Raw genomic sequence first — 16742 nt, forward strand, 5'->3', positions numbered from 1 at the left:
TCCCATCTGGCTAGGGTTTTCCTTTGTAACTCCTCTCGACTTAGGGTTTTTGTTGTTTTGGCTTTGCTGAGCATAGGGAGACCCATGATTTTGTGAAACATTTTCTTAGTGATTAGCACTGGCTACTCTAACCATAATTATCCATTATGTACCCGACTCAAGATATACCTAATCCATTTGGTTTTGAAGCTTCTAGGCATATGTGAGATATGAGTCAATCCTTTGGTTTCAAGGTGTTTGAATTCAAGTTTCAAAGAGCCATCTACACTCATTTCACCTAGGGCACTGTCCATTTCTAGGTTTTTTATTTCTTGAATAGAACATTTGAAATGAGTACAAATATCATTGATAAGAAGTACCTTAGGGGGTATTTGTGATTGAGCTCCAGTTGGCTCAAGCAATTCTGCAATGGCCGAAACAATCTTGAAATTGGGTACTTTCCATTCTATACCCTTTACTAACATTTTTGAACCTCTTTTCACCTTGTTGCTTCTGGTGCTTGCGGATGCCATAGCTGCTTGGTAAATATAAGAAAATCTTGAACAAACTTTATGCTTGAAATTTTCTTGGAATCGCTTGAGATTTTCTCTGGATTCACTGGAAATCTTTTAGCTCTGAGTATTCTTAAGTTGGGGTGAAAAATGAAATTGAATTTTACCTTTTTGATGAAAATATTGTCATTAATGCTCAGTACGAAGGTAGATGAGATGACATAGTGCTTGCCAGTCTATCATAGCTCAACTCGGTAATGCTTTGCAACTCAATGATCAAACAAAATTTTTGATACTCTAGACCTAGCTCAATAAAGTCTTTAAACAACCTTGCTCGGTAAATGCAACACGGTGAATGATAAATTTCCTTTGGTTCTTGAACCTAAGATATTGATTTGATCATTTGCACTCTTTCACTCTGGAACTGCTTGAGATATGGCTTGATGATGTAGTTCTTGATTCTTCTTACTATATACACTAAATAATTATGCTAGAAACACTAATTTACGTGAAATGAAAGCATTTACAAAATTAAAAAGCATAACATATATGCTAGACAAAGAAAAATCGTCAATTGAAAATATGAACCATTAAGAGGTTCTCTCAATGAGGCCTTTCTTGTTTTGGAGATGTGTCTATTTGTGGATTTGGGATGTATGCTTGATTGATTCCAAAGGCTTCAATGTATTTTTTATGGCTTTTTGGTGTGACTGAGTGAGGTTGATAAAATGGCTTCTCAAAATAGCATGGTAACTTTACTAAATGGATTGTGATTGTTTAGCACCAACCAGGGAGTGACACATGTCACAGGGTGATTGGATGAAGGAAAGGGGATGGATGAGTCAACAAAGGAGGCTCAAGGCCTTAGAGACCCTCATAAATGGCTTGTAAGAGTCTTTATGGCTTTGTAAGAGCAATGAAGGCTTGGTGGTTGGGATATTTTGGAGGGAGTTGAGATTGTTGACTTTTCTTGGCTTAGGAAAGTCTTAAAATTGTTTAGGGAATGTGACAACATTAGGGGGTGGATTAGGCTTGGGTTTAGGATTAGATTAGGGATGGTAGAGATGTGCAAGTGGGTAGCATTAATGAGGTTGAGTGAGTTAGTGGCTAAGCTTGGTTAGTATGGGTGGATGGGGCAGATTAGGCTAAATGGAGGATTAGGGATAAGTTTAGGGGTTATTATATTTGAGGGCTTTATTTTTCAAATAGATTTATTTAATAAATGAGGGTTTTGGAATTATATAGGAGAATAGGATTAATTGATAAATAATGGGTTATTTGATTTATCAATTAGGACTATAGATGATTAATTAAATTAATCAACTAGGAGATGGCAAAGGATTAATTAAATAGGAATTTAATTAATGATGCCTTTAGAGATAGCTAAATAAGATTAGTAAAGTGGTGTAATCAAATTTAGGTGTCTACACTTACATCTAATTAGAAATGGTGGAGTCACCCATTTCTTGAGTGACATAACCATCATTTGAACTATCTTGCTTGGTAGATTTAGGAATCCATTGTTGTCTCATCTGCTTCCGAACGTTATCAGCTTTAGCCTTTTTTTCATCTTCAATTATTTTAGTATTCATGCAATTCTTGGCTATATGACCAAGTTCTGTACATGTATAACGTCTTATTTTTGTGTCTATTTTCCTCAAGTGATGCCTTGAGCAGTCTTTGCCAACATGTCCATATTCTCCACAATAATGACATTTGCACCAAGTATTGTAGTCCCATCCAAAGATTGCTTTGACAAGTTGTTTAACTGGATTGAATGATTTGGATCTACATAAGAATGCCTTGTGACCATGTTTCTTTCATTTGTGACATTTGCCTTCAAATTTTGGTTTTTCTTTGTATTCATTACCTTTGTGACCATTCTAATTGCAGTTCAAGCATTTTCCATTGAATTTTCTTTTTCCATTACTCCAACATTTGTTTGATGTATGACTTACCTTGCCACAGTGATTGCAAGTGGGTCTTTGATTCCTTTGGGCACCTTGTTTGGAGAACTCACCTTCTTCCTTGTATCCAAGATCGACTTTACCTTTTTGTTTATGAAGATTGTGCTCTGTTGTTGATTCAATTGGTTGATGTCTGTTTGAGATTTCATCATTCTTCTATTGACTGGCCTTTCAGTGATCAAGTCATTTTTCAAGTTTTCATTGATTTGTCTCTCAAATCTCAGATCACTTTGTAAGCTTGCATTGATTTGTCTTTCAGTGATTTAATCATTTCTTAAACTTTCATTCTCAGATCTTAGATTCATAACTTCTTCATTTGCATTAGATAGTTGACCTACAAGATTTTCATGCTAAAGGAATTGATTATTTCTTACCTCCAGGTCTTCATTTACCTTATTTTTTTGTTCCAACACTTCACATATCCTGATGGATTGGATTTCTTGATCTCTTTTAAGCTTCCTTACTTCTTCCTATAGAGAACCATTTTTAGCTAGGAGTTCCTTGATTGCTTCATTAGCTTCATTTGAACTGGTTGATAGTAAAAGGTCTTGAATATTTTCTTCAACATATTAATGATCATTCATTTCTCTTGCAAGTTCCTTCCTTCTTTTTAGAGATTGAGAAAGATGCTCCTTTGCTTCTTTGAGTTGAGCCATGGCCCTTTCTAGATCTAGCTTTTCATTTTCAATAGATTTGTCAAGTCTGAATATCTCCATTGTTCTTGTTCTTTGCTCAAGCTGTCAAACTTTATCCTAAGAACCACAAAGCTCTGTTACCAATTGTTGGAAATATTTAGGATAAGGTAGGTTACTAAGAGGGGAGGGGTGAATCAATAACTTATAAAACTTTTATCCTATTCATCATTTTAACCATTCACCATTCATTCATCTAAACTACTACATAACTGAAGAAACAAACATTCATTGCTCATGTACACAGAGATTTGGTCACCCAGAAACCTTCCAAAATAGAAAGTAAAACTATGGTGGGGATGATATCCACAAAACTTCAATACTGCAGTATAAAGTTGGTCGACTAAGGCTTACAATGATCACTTCTGGTGATCTTCACTTTTAGGAGCAAGTAGGACTGCTAGATCCAGCCAGTTAGAGGATTTACAAACATACAGTAAAGTATGCACTTTGTTAGGAGATTTACAGAAAGACTTTTAAGTCTACCCTATTAAAGGATTTATAAAATGATTCACCTGTTAGGATAAAGCAGTGGATCTGCTTACAACTATTTGCTGATAAGATCCTTGTTTTATTGATCACCTGATGGGATAGGTATAACTTTTTTGCTCCTATGTTGACCTTGTTCTATTCCCTTTTATTTTGCTGCTGATTTGCTTTCACTTTTCTCAAAATATATCAATGCCTTCTTCATATGCGATTATTACTCTTATTTTCAAAACATCATACCATACGACAAATGATATCATACATTTCATAAATACCATTCCAATATTTATAGTTATAAGGTTGACTAAAACATAAGTGAACAAAACATTACCGAGTCAGCCAGATAGTAGAAAACTTGGGTTCCTCAAGTTAACTTGCTGACCTTCTGATACTTGGAATCTAATATATTACTCTACATCATCATGCACTCTGTAGAAGTAAAGGCACAGTTCATACTAGCCACACAATACTGCTTGGGTCTCAGTAACCATTGGTGACTCGGTAGATACAGTATCACTCGAGAAATGCTAACTTCTTGCTTGTGCTTGGTGAACACTGAGTCCTTCATTTACCTTCTTGTGCTTGGTGAACACTGATTTCTTCATTTACCTTTCTTTTCACGGTGATTACTGAGTTCTTCGTTTACCTTTATTTGCTCGGTGAACACTAAGTTCTTCATTTACCTTAGTTTGCTCAGTGAACACTAAGTTCTTTATTTACCTTGCTTTGCTCTATGAACATTGAGTTCTTCATTTACCTTGGTTTTCTTGGTAATTACTAAGTTCTTCATTTACTTTTCTTTGCTTGGTGAATACTGATTTCTTCATTTACCTTTTTTTGCTTGGTGAACACTACTGAACTGCGAATTCACTCGATAACCTCTGGAATGCTCGGTGATTACTGTTTACCTACTAAACTTATAAGGTAACTACTGAATGCTTGGTATATACTATAGACTAAGTGATGAGCTCAGTAAGCATTCATAACCGAATAAGTGTTTGCACTAATGAAAAATATATCATAATTCCAACAAAACTAACCTCATCTAGACTTTCAATCAAAGACAACAATGTTTGTTTCTTCCCATTTACCCAAAGAGTATATTGATTCAATATTCCATCATGTAAAGCATATCTATCATATTTCCAAGGTCTACCCAAAAAAATATGACAACAATCCATGGGCACAACATCACACAAAACTTCATCAAAGTAATGTCCAATTTTGAACTTCACAAGGCATTGTTCACTTACTAATACCTTATGCTCATATTTGATCCATGAAACATGATAATGTTTAAGATGCTTCAGCCTTTGCAATTGGAAATTTTTAACTAGCTCCTTTGATGCCAAATTTGTAGAACTTCCACTATCAATGATCACTTTCCAACATTTTCTAGCCATCTTACATGTTGTCTTTAAAAGACTTCTCCTTCAAATAGTTTCCTCATCACTTCCCTTATTATATAAGGTTCTTCTCACCATCAAATTTTCTCTAGCCTTAGATCTAGTTGGTGAACCCTAATCATCTCCTTGAATCAAAAAATTTCTATTACCTTGCCTACTTTGAGAGGATCTACATTCAAAATATCTATGTCCCTCTTTTCCACATCTAAAACAATTACCATGGAAACCACCTCTAGAATAAGAATTACCTCTTCCTTAGTAAGATCCAATACCTCCTTGGTATGAGCTACCACCTTTCCACTTAGTCTTTTCTTTATCATCATTCTTCCATTTAGTTTTTTCTTTATCCTACACAAAAATTTTAGATTTTCCACCATCTTTATAGGATCTACCTCTGCCTCTTTGGAATCTACCACCTCTAGCTGTTTGTCTTTGTTCATGCTTCTTTGTCAAGATCTCCTTAGCTTTCAAGGCATATTGATGTTCTTCTTCCACAATTTATAACTTCACAAAACATATTTCATCTTTAATTCCAAGTCTCAATCCATTTATGTATCTTACAATTTTCTCAACACCATCATCCACATGTCTAGATTTGATGTCCAATCTGTAGAATTCCTTAGTATACTCCTTCACACTTATGTCTCTTTGCCTCAAATTTTGCATCCTTCTCAACAAGCTAACATGGTAATCAACAGTAAGGAATTTTTTCTTTACCTTGTTCACAATCTTTGTCCAAGTTCTAATCTTCTTCTTTCCTCTCCTTTGTCTATCAGTTTGCATGTGCTCCTACCATAGTGATCCATGACCTTTCAATCTAGTGACTACAATATTCACCTTTCTTTTATAAGGAGTGTTTTCATACTCAAAGAACTTCTCCATATCTTAGATCTAATCCAACATAGCATTGGTATCCAATTTTCCATCATAAGGAACAAATTCTATTGTAGGCTTTGAATTCGCCATAGACAACACTCGCTACAATCTTTCCTCATCTTGATCTTCTTCATGTTCTGGATTATGGTTTTGTGCTGCTACTTTATCATCACTTAGATCATCAAGATGTGCTCCTCTCCTCTAGGCTATCTCCACAACATCTAATCTAGCTACAATTTGTCTCAATAGATCCAATATAGCGTCATGAATATTTCTTCTACCATGAACCATCTTTACAAATCAGGTTCTTGCAAGATCATAACCCTTTGCAAGTTATAGGTCAAATCCACAAATATGCCACCTTACAACCAAATTCAAATCAGCGTTCTACATGATCCAATCTCCACAAGGATGAACCTCAAGCTCTGATACCACCTAAAAAAAGGAGAAAAGGAAAGCCAAGGCCTAGGGCTCACCTAGGTATCCAAATCCACCCTGTGAGAGTTAACACAATGGAAAATGCAACACAAATATAGCACCAAGGAGAGAGAACAAGATATCTTTATTGACTCTTCAAGTAAGCAATATACATGCCCAACTGTAAGGCCTTCTAGGTTACAACTAAAACAAATTAAAATCTTTAAATTCTCATTTTCAAGTGCATATATTATGTTCACAATCTCACCTCTAGCTTCTATCTACCTATCCCTCTCTCACTTTTCTCCCAAAAACCTAACCTCAGACTTCCTTAAATACTAGCAAAAATGGCTTACAGAAGATTCTAGAACATATAAAGGCCAAAAGTTAGCTCTTCACAAATATTAGCTACCTAACAAAAATTAAATGCAAACAGAGTCGACAGAAACTAGAACTAGACACAGACAACTTGCCAAATGAAAATTCACACTCGACATCCACATGAGCCCAACAACTAAAGGAATCACTCGGTAGCAACTATGAACTCAGCATCCTCCAACACTTGGCTACCAAAGAAAATCACTTGGCAACCAAGGCACTCAGAAACAAAAGGATTCACTCGACATCCAAAGAATTCACTCAGCAACCAAAGGAACTTGATAGTAACTAAGAATGACTCGGCATCCAAAGAGTTCACTTGGCAACCAAAGGAACTCGGTAGCAACTAAGAACTTGGTACTCACAAGTAGAGAGATAAAAGTTGAAGATTGCAAAGAAACCTAGGATGTTCCTGCATTAGTATGATAGGAGAGATGAAATATTTTTTAGCATTACAGATTGTACAAAATAAAGAAGGAATCTTTATTTCTTAGATTAAGTATTTGAAGGATTTACTAAAAAGGTTTGGTTTGGAAATGGGAAAACCCATTGGAAAACCAATAGTAACTAGACAAAAGTTTTCTACAAAGTATAAGACACCTACTATTGCATAGAAGAGGTATAGATCTATGATCAAAGGATTACAATATCTAACTCACACAAGGCTGGATATACCAAATGTAGCTGGAATTGTTGCAAGATTCCAAGCTAATCCTAGAGAAGCACGTTATATAGTAGTCCAAAGGATATTTAAATATGTAAAAGGAACATCTGTGTTTGGATTGTGGTATGAAAAATTTAATGATTTATATTCTACGTGCTTATAATGATGTTGATTGGGTAGGCTATATGGATGATTGAAATAGCACCAGTGGGGGAGCCTTCCTTCTTGGAGGAATATTGGGTTCTCGGCTAAGAAAGAAGAAATATTTTACATCACAAAGTATAGTAGAAGTAAAACATGCTATAGTAGCAAACAATTGTAATCAAGTTTTTTGGATCTAGAAAATGCTAAAGAGTATCAGGATAGAAATTAGTGAACATGTTTTCATACATTGTAACAACACAAGAATAGTAAATATGTCTAAGAATCTAGTGTTGCATTCAAAGAATAAGCACATTTCTATCAATTATCACATGTTGAGAGAGAAAATTGTAGAAAAGGAAATAAGATTGGACTATGTGATCACTAAAGAGAAGATTGTAGATATATTCACTAAGCCTCTTCCCAAAGATACTTTTAAGAATTTGTGAGCTATTGTAGGGGTTATGCCCCTTCCTGCAATAGAGTCAAAGATTCAATAGTGCATCAATCCAATGTAACAAAGCACTATTATTATCTAGTTTAAATGTTGATGCTTCCTATATGGGGGAGTATCTGTGATGGACAATTTCATCTAGGATTCTTGTTGGATGTTGTTTTAAATAGTGTCTTTAGACACTCGAGCTAAGTAAGAATCAGTTGTTGTATAGTTTGATGCTTGTTGAAACATTTGACATCAATGTTAATGGGGGAGAAGTTTGGCATGAAAAACATTATAAGGAAAGAGATCATGAGAAAGATCATCATGGGGAGAACTAAAGTATAACATGGAATGATATTTTGACAGAAAGCACATTGAGGTATATAAAGGGAGAATTATTGATAAAGAGGATTTGAATAGAAAGATGAAAAATCTTTTGTTGGTATTCTTGGAACTAGATATTTTTCATCTATGTTGCCATCAATGACAAAGGGGGAGATTTTTGAGAAATTTTTAGAAGCATGAATGCTAATGATATTCCTAAAGGGGAGTATTTTAGATATGTTACTATGATGATATTTTACATTCATGATTGTGTTTGTCATTGATGTCAACACAATGGTCTTATGTGGTATCTAGTAGAAGAACAACAGAAAGAGCAAGTTCGTACAAACACCTAGTTGAATATTATAACTATCCAAGGTTATGGGAGATATGTCTAAGTACCTAGTATGTGAAATTAACATCTAAATAACAAATGATAACTCTAGAAGACGTTATGTAAGTTTTGGTGATGTTTGTTCTGAGATAGAGTTTATAGAAGCATTTTCTAGTAAACTTGTTATATCTCTTATCTAAGTTGTTATTCTAAGAATTGAGCTTGATGATGTGAAGTAGACATGTTGGTAATGATGTGGCTAAGTTCACTCATTATAATATTACATATATGGAAAGATATTCAGGTTGCAAGGTGGAAGATTAATGATATCACTAAGTGTAGTTTTCTCATAATGTGGTCCTATAATGATTAATTGAGAAGGTCTATTAACTGACTCAAGGAATTATTTAATGTATTCAGTATAATGGAAGGACATTTTACTCTATCATGTAAGTATGAAATTATGTGTATTTTGATTTATTGTAAGCAATAGTTAGAGTGGAATGCAAAGGTGAGCAGAGAAATGCAAAAGTAAAGGAAACTTCATTACTAAGGTTTTACTGAGTGATCTAAGGTTTGATATTTGGATATGAATTTTGTGACTTGGTCTAAAAGGTTTTAAAATTATTGGTTTGATTGAGAGAATAAATGAAAGAAGAATATGATAGTAAATTGCATGTTTGAGTACTGAGCTCTTCTTGTAGTTGAAATTCCATGTTTGAGTAGTGGTCTCTTCTTCCATACAATGTGCGACAACTCCTAATAGGATTGGAAACTCCTAAAAAGGGCTCATATATACTAAATATTGTAATAGATTCCTAAAAAAGTCCATCCCCTAACAATGAATATATATTATAGTACATCATCTTGTGGGCATCATTCCCACTAGGTTTTCCCTTTGATCAAGGGTTTTCCTAGTTAACATATCTGATGTAATTGTTTATGTGCATATTATTATGGTTGTTGTTTAATTTGGTTGAATAGTTAAGTTTTTCTAACTAATATAAATGTTTTAATTGTCAGATAACTAATTTACACCCCCCATCAGTTATCTTGGTGGACGACTATTTCCAAAAGATCGATCTTTCAACTACTGGAATAAACTTTCACTATTTATTTCTTAGCTTGTCCCAATTCACTATTCACAATAATGGTGTACATTTCTAACTTAACATGTTCAATATTGATAGTATCTAGTTTAGATATAACTTGACTTAACAGGGATCTAAGATCTGGATTCTCTATTTTCAGTTTAGTTCAATCTTGCTTCTATTTTTCTTAATATTCAACTTAAGTTCAATGATTTTTAGTTCATGTTTCAAGATCTCATTTTTCTTCTAAAGATTTCCTACTTCATCATTATCAATAGTCTTCTCAATTGATTTCTTACTAGATTATAACCATACATCTTGTCTTTTAAATTGCCAATTAAAACATCCACATCTGCATATCTATCTTTAATGTTATCTCTTCCTTTAGTAGGAAGGTCAATTTTCTCAACATCATCTTCAAGATTTTTCTTCGACTATTCCATACCTTCAAGGGTCTTACATAAGTTTCTAAGCCTCTTCAAAGTAACTAGGCTATGATACCAATTATTAAAAATAGATAATACTAAGAAGGGGGGTGAATTAGTATTCTACAAGCTTTTTCCCACAATTGATTATTATCCATTACTTTATAACTTGCATATAAAAGTAAACCAATAATGTTGAACAATAAATATAAAACACTATTATTTGTGAACTAAGGAGATCTTAGCCAAGGGAAAACCCCAATGGTGATGATACCCACTAGATGATTTACTAAACAATAGGATCATGTTAAGGATATTGACCCTATTAGTAGTTTATGAAGTACATATAGTGTTTCAATTCCTTGTTAGGAGACTAGGCCTTGTTAAAGGAATTAACCCTATTAGGATTTGGTGGAATAAATACAATCTATGATAGAAGAGCCCATTGTCCTAACATAAAACTATACAATCTAGTTCTTCATAGGAATAGATATACATATGATAATTTTTGTTTGCTATACTTCACACTTTCTCTGATCATACATCAAAATTTGCATCACATAAGGCTCAAAAATATTTTAGGATTTTTCTACAATAGTTAAAATCACATAATATTGTCTCACCTATCATGTATGGCATACTTATCTACGCATGATAAGGCCTTTACTTATACCTTGTATAATTACAAAACTCTACTCAGTCGGCCTTCATGTATGTACATGCTTAACATAATATAAAATAGCTTATACAATAATATAAACATAGTTGGATCATCATAAATTAGTAACTATTTTTTAACCAAAATAATTCCTTAGACCATACAATTCAATTCTTCGCTATGGTCTATTCTACACTATTAAATACCCACACTATTATTTTAATCATAACTCATGTCGTACTATCCATACACATCTATGCATTGGCACACATAATTATGATATTGTCATAAATATTACATCAAATATGCATGAGATAACTCTCAATGAGTCATCCATACAATTAACATAAGTTCTCTGTATTATTTTAAATTTTCTAACACTTAGACAATTTTCTAACTCTAAATGCATAAATGAAATTTTGAATGTATGTTGCCATAAATGACAAGCAACAAGACATCTATTTGACCATATTGCCAATAGTCTGCTAATGAGATTTGATATGCCTCCAATTTATTTTTCATCTAGTGGTGACTCAGATTGGATAAATAAATCTGAAATACATGACTAAAAATGAACATTTTATACTAGAGATTCTAGTCCTTTTAAAAAGGCTTATTGTAGCCCTATCCTTAATCGAGTCACCATTTGTTGGCTCCTAATTTAATAGTTATTTCAATTGCTAGGTAGACAAGATGAGATTATATTTAAGGGAAGCTATCCCTTATGATAGACACAATCTGGCCAGAACCTAGGCCAACGATAAGGCTTAACTCCTAGTTTAGGGTTTGAAAAACCTAGGATGGTAGACCTTTAGATTCATTAATATGGTATCATTTTAAAGCATATAACTAAATCTATTAAAAAAATTAAACCCTTATTTCTCCTATGCTCATTTAATAATAGAGGTATGTAGTAGCAAGTCAGAAAACCTATAAAATCCACAAGCTAAGTGAGGGTTTCCTATGAGCTCCTAAATAGAAAGGGAAACGAATAATTAATATTCGATTATTTTAAAAAGAAAAACCCAATGTGAAAAAAAAAAATTGAATTCATCTTGTAGTTGATTAGTGGCGTGTCCATTGGGTATCCCACAAATCATAACATACATCAGGTATTGGTGATCTATTGTATCACTTTGTGAATTAGACATCAATATTCAATGTGACCCTTATATTTATCAAACATCATTCTCATGAAACTCCCAACCCTGTCAAAATATGTTAATCACTTACATTATTCTTTGAATAAAAGGAAATTCAAATCAAGAAATACAACCTGAAATGACATACAACTAGATCTATGTTCGTTTTCCATAAACCAAAAAATATTGTAAACAACATAGAAAAGAGACAAGAATCAGAATGACACTAAGTAATTTGATGTTCTTTGTATTCATTCATTTGAAACAAGCACATTCAAGATGCATGGAAGACCTTTTAAAAAATAAATAGATCAAAATTGTACGTTTTCTTTATTATTATTTTTCATACAAGAGAAATATCGAGATAATGGTGGAATAACAAGCAGAGCTCGACTCAATAGACTAGCACCAACTCCATCCAACCTTGGTGGTATCATAGATATGGAAAAATTAAAAAACTCTAGAACCAACCCTATAAAAGAAAAGAAGAAAGAAAGATATAGATGAGGAAGGTATCCCAAATCTGATCTAGAGTCAAAACTTGTCCACTTGAATCTCCCACCACTTTTGTGGCAAAACATCTAAATCATCTCTCTAAAACTAAAAAATGGATCAAATTCTATCACTACTTTCAATAAACTATAAAAATATCTTCCTAAATGGTGGAAAAATCCTCTTTCCTATAAAATATAATATTTGATGCAAAAATTTTCCAAAATCCACATTGCAACATTGTGGAGACAAAACAATATTCCTGCTAAGACCCTCTCCAAATTTGGCACCTACCCATTTCACTATTTTATCAGAAATTGAAACTGAACTACCTATACCAGAATGTAGTTGCATAAGGAACACCTTACAAAAAGCCTAGTATAAATTTCACCCATTAATAGCTGTGTAGAAACAAATAGAAAATCTAGACACTAGACACTAAGAGCTTTTTGTCTATATAATTGTCATATACTTGCTTAAGGAAAATGCCCTAGACATCCATTAGAAACTTTAAATATAAAACTGATTCATGGGTCATTTAATTTTTTTTTTTTAAATATTTTTTTTACTAAAGTCAAAAATTTATCATATAACCAATTTTAATTCAAAAGATTTTTTTGTTCAGAGACAAAAGTATAAATTTTTTTTTTTTTTTTTTAAATTATGGATTTTTCCTTATTTTCTCCATCTGGATCAAACTAGGTTTGATCAACTTGTGACATGTATTATAGTCACTACCATGTCACCACAACCTTGACCCCTCTCCCACATGGCATTTTCTAAGTCACCCCTGAATTTTTTTCCTACCTCTATCATGTTGCCATGTGTCACCACCTAATTGGTCCTCACATTGTTGCATTACCTAATATTTGAGCATCTTCATTTTGTGATGTTATGACAACTATTGATTTCCACCACGTGGGATGATTGGGTGCATCCATCTACAACCCCCTATGTCATCACCTCCACCACATGTCACAATGTCATATTATCACATGCATACTTAGCATCTCACCATGTCATCATGACAATGTGAAAATGCGACACATGTCCTCTTCTACCATCTCACCTACCTCAAAGTGTGTACTATGTCATTGGTGCCAACTCAACATGCTTCCACATGTCACCCTATCACAGTCTCACAAAATGACTCACCAACTACTATATATTTTATGAGAATATGATATTTCATGACATTGTGCTAAGTGTTAGTCTCACAAACTCATTTTCCTCAAAATCTAGAAGATGTGGAAGCTCCTCATTCATCAAAATAGCATGAGGTGATTACTAACATCATTATAATTCTCCCTACACTTTCATTCAAAATTTTCTTTTTGACACCCAAATCTACCCTCTAGGTGTACCACGTGTGAGGTTCACCTTTCAAAATACCACATGTCTTTAAGCCACTTACACTTTGTGTGTTTGGGTACATAAATAACAAAAACATACCTCTACTACTAAATGTGGGATAAAACATTTTTTTACCATTCATTGTGCTTTGTATGAAAATGAAAAATGGGTTCCAAAAGTGAAATCCTCTGAACTCCAATTGAAGCCATGGATAGAGATGATGCATGATTGGCTATGTGTGAGTCCCCTTGCTCCATTGTGCCAAATTTCTATTGAAAAAATCTGTTTCATGTTGTGACATGCAATGTTTCTCAAAACAACAGTTCAGTCACCATTATAATGATGTTAAATGATTACCTCTTTGATTTGGGACATTGTAGCATCCTTGCTAATCGATGCTAAATTCATCTATGAATTTCATCTTTGACTAGACACTTCACCATTCTATATGCATCTGTCATGCCTCACAATAAACTTTCTCAAACATTGAATAAGACATAACAAAGTTTCAACTTATTTTTGTAAACAAAATGTCCCTAAACTACAAATTTTTTTAGTCTACACTTGGCAATGCCTAGTCTTATTTACAAAAAACCTTCAGACTATTTAAATGCTACAATATGGATTTACATCCTCTCTAACTAATGTGAGGCTAACAATGCTTTTTCTTATTGGGAATGTTTCAGATAATAGTCTATAGGAAGGGACATTGATGATGTGGATCTCCAACCATCTCAAATTCATACTTCTCATAAATTCCTAGTTGTATCTTGTCATCCCTAGGGATTATATCAAAAAAATCTCTAGTGTTATATGAATCTCAATTAATTCTATATTACTCCATGTTTCTCTGATTTAGACTGGCTTATTCACAAACATCTTATCTGAAAAAAATGTGGTTGTACATGTACCATTATGTTACCTTTTCCTGGTAAGTTGGAAAAGTGAGAATACAAGAGAACCATAGTTTTCTTATGGGTGCAATATAAATGATGCATATTAGTTTACTTGATAAAATGAATGGACACCCAAAGGAGGAGGTCTCTATATCCATATGTGTCCATGACTCTACTTAGGTCAATAGATATTTTAGAATTGGGTTTGTGCCTTCTAGTGGGGACCTCTTCATTTGGATGCCTCAATTCTAATTTGATCATTGCTGGCAATGCTACTTCATTGGTCAATGCCTTGGATAGAATGCATAGGCTTTTAAGCTACCAATAAGTATGACCTCTAATATCAAGCTCAAAAATTATTCCATTAGAGATCACTAACTACTCCATACTATTTTGTTTTGCACTCCACAGTTACTTCTAATTGAACTTATCATCTAGGTAACCTAAGTTAGAACCTAAGTGGGTTCATCAAAATTATCCCTCTAATGCATGTAATAATCTCAACTATAATCCCCTTAAAAATTGTTCAACATTTAGAAGAAGACAAGGAATTTAAATGTATACATCCTTGAATCATGCCTTTATTTTTCTTTGAACTAGGCTAGATAATATATATGGCTGCAAAAAACCCTATAATTCCTTGCATGAATGTGATCTTTACCAGGCACATGCGTCTTCTCACAAATTTGATCAAAACATCAAAGTCTGAATAGGCATGCATGGAGTAGCTTGGACCATTCTAGGAAATGGTTGAAATATTATATTGGTTTCATTGTCAATCCACGAGAAAACTAAAAAGTTTACATCTTGGAAAATTTTTAACTTATAATTTCAACTTAGATTCACACTTCATTTCTTTTTGAGAGAACTTATACAACATCAACTCATGAAAAGGTCCTCTAGAACAACACCAAAGGAATGAAAATAATGATTTTTTCTCATAAGTGTTAGAAACCTAACAATGTGTTTCAATTTCCTTCCTTTTTGTTCATCATGAGTGTGTGATCCAACATAGACATCTGACCATAAAACTTTTTATAACTTCTGAAGGAATCCTTCACTCCCCAATCATCTGATTAGTTTGTTTAAAATTGTTAGGCTTCGCACTGGGTCCAGCCAAAATAAATTTCAATCTAAAACACCTAACCCTTTAATTTGATCAATTAATTACCTGACACTAACTAGATTCCAATTTAATCATGGTTGCATCATTTAAAAACTCATTTTAACTTATTTTTCAAATTATAACTTTGTACTAGAACAACCTCTGAACCAGCTTCAAAACTTGACTGAATCAAACAATTGGGCCCTCATATCTATAATATATATTCCTTGGTTCACATTATTTTACCCTATCAAATTTCATCTCATGAAAATGTCTAGATCAAAAGACACTAACCTTCAAAGTTGCTCACTTGAAAGTGCCTACAAAGAAACATGTCAGAAACAATAAATTGCATTTGGATTTGGCTTTGAAAATATGTCAAATGATCACTTGATAGAATAAAAACTAGGGCATTAGATTAAATTCATGTGGAGTGTATAAAACTATTATTTGTGTTCATCATGAATAAGTGGATGATTTCGGTAGGTGCTCAAAGTTAGGTTCTTACAATTGCAAAACTAAGAACACTAATAGAACAATAATTTCACAAATAGAATGCACCTAAGAAAATGTGTAGACTAATTTGTTAGGACTTGAAAGCTAGTAAACTTGAATAATTTTGAGATTAGCACATAGTGATAAAATCCATTTAATCTCATCTATCATGGATTCAAAGATATGGCATCCTGAACAAGGCTATGAATCTATCTACATTTTTAGATTGTAGTAAAACTTCAAAAGTTGCATTTGGAATCATGTTTAAAAACTAGTCAAATGGATTCATCATAGTCTCAAATATGGAAAATATAATCTGTTTTACCTAGAGAGTGCAACACAAAAAAAAATTCTTCAAAAGGGTTAATGGGTGAAAGTTATAATTGTTCAAGTAGGACTTCCTGAAATTTTGAACAATATGCAATAGTATGACAATAGTAAACAACCAAGTTTGAGGGATTCAAAGC

This window comes from Cupressus sempervirens, chromosome 9 (genome assembly GCF_028749045.1).
Source record: "Cupressus sempervirens isolate cs-2001-9-10 chromosome 9, ASM2874904v1, whole genome shotgun sequence".
In the NCBI taxonomy this organism is placed as follows: Eukaryota; Viridiplantae; Streptophyta; class Pinopsida; order Cupressales; family Cupressaceae; genus Cupressus; species Cupressus sempervirens.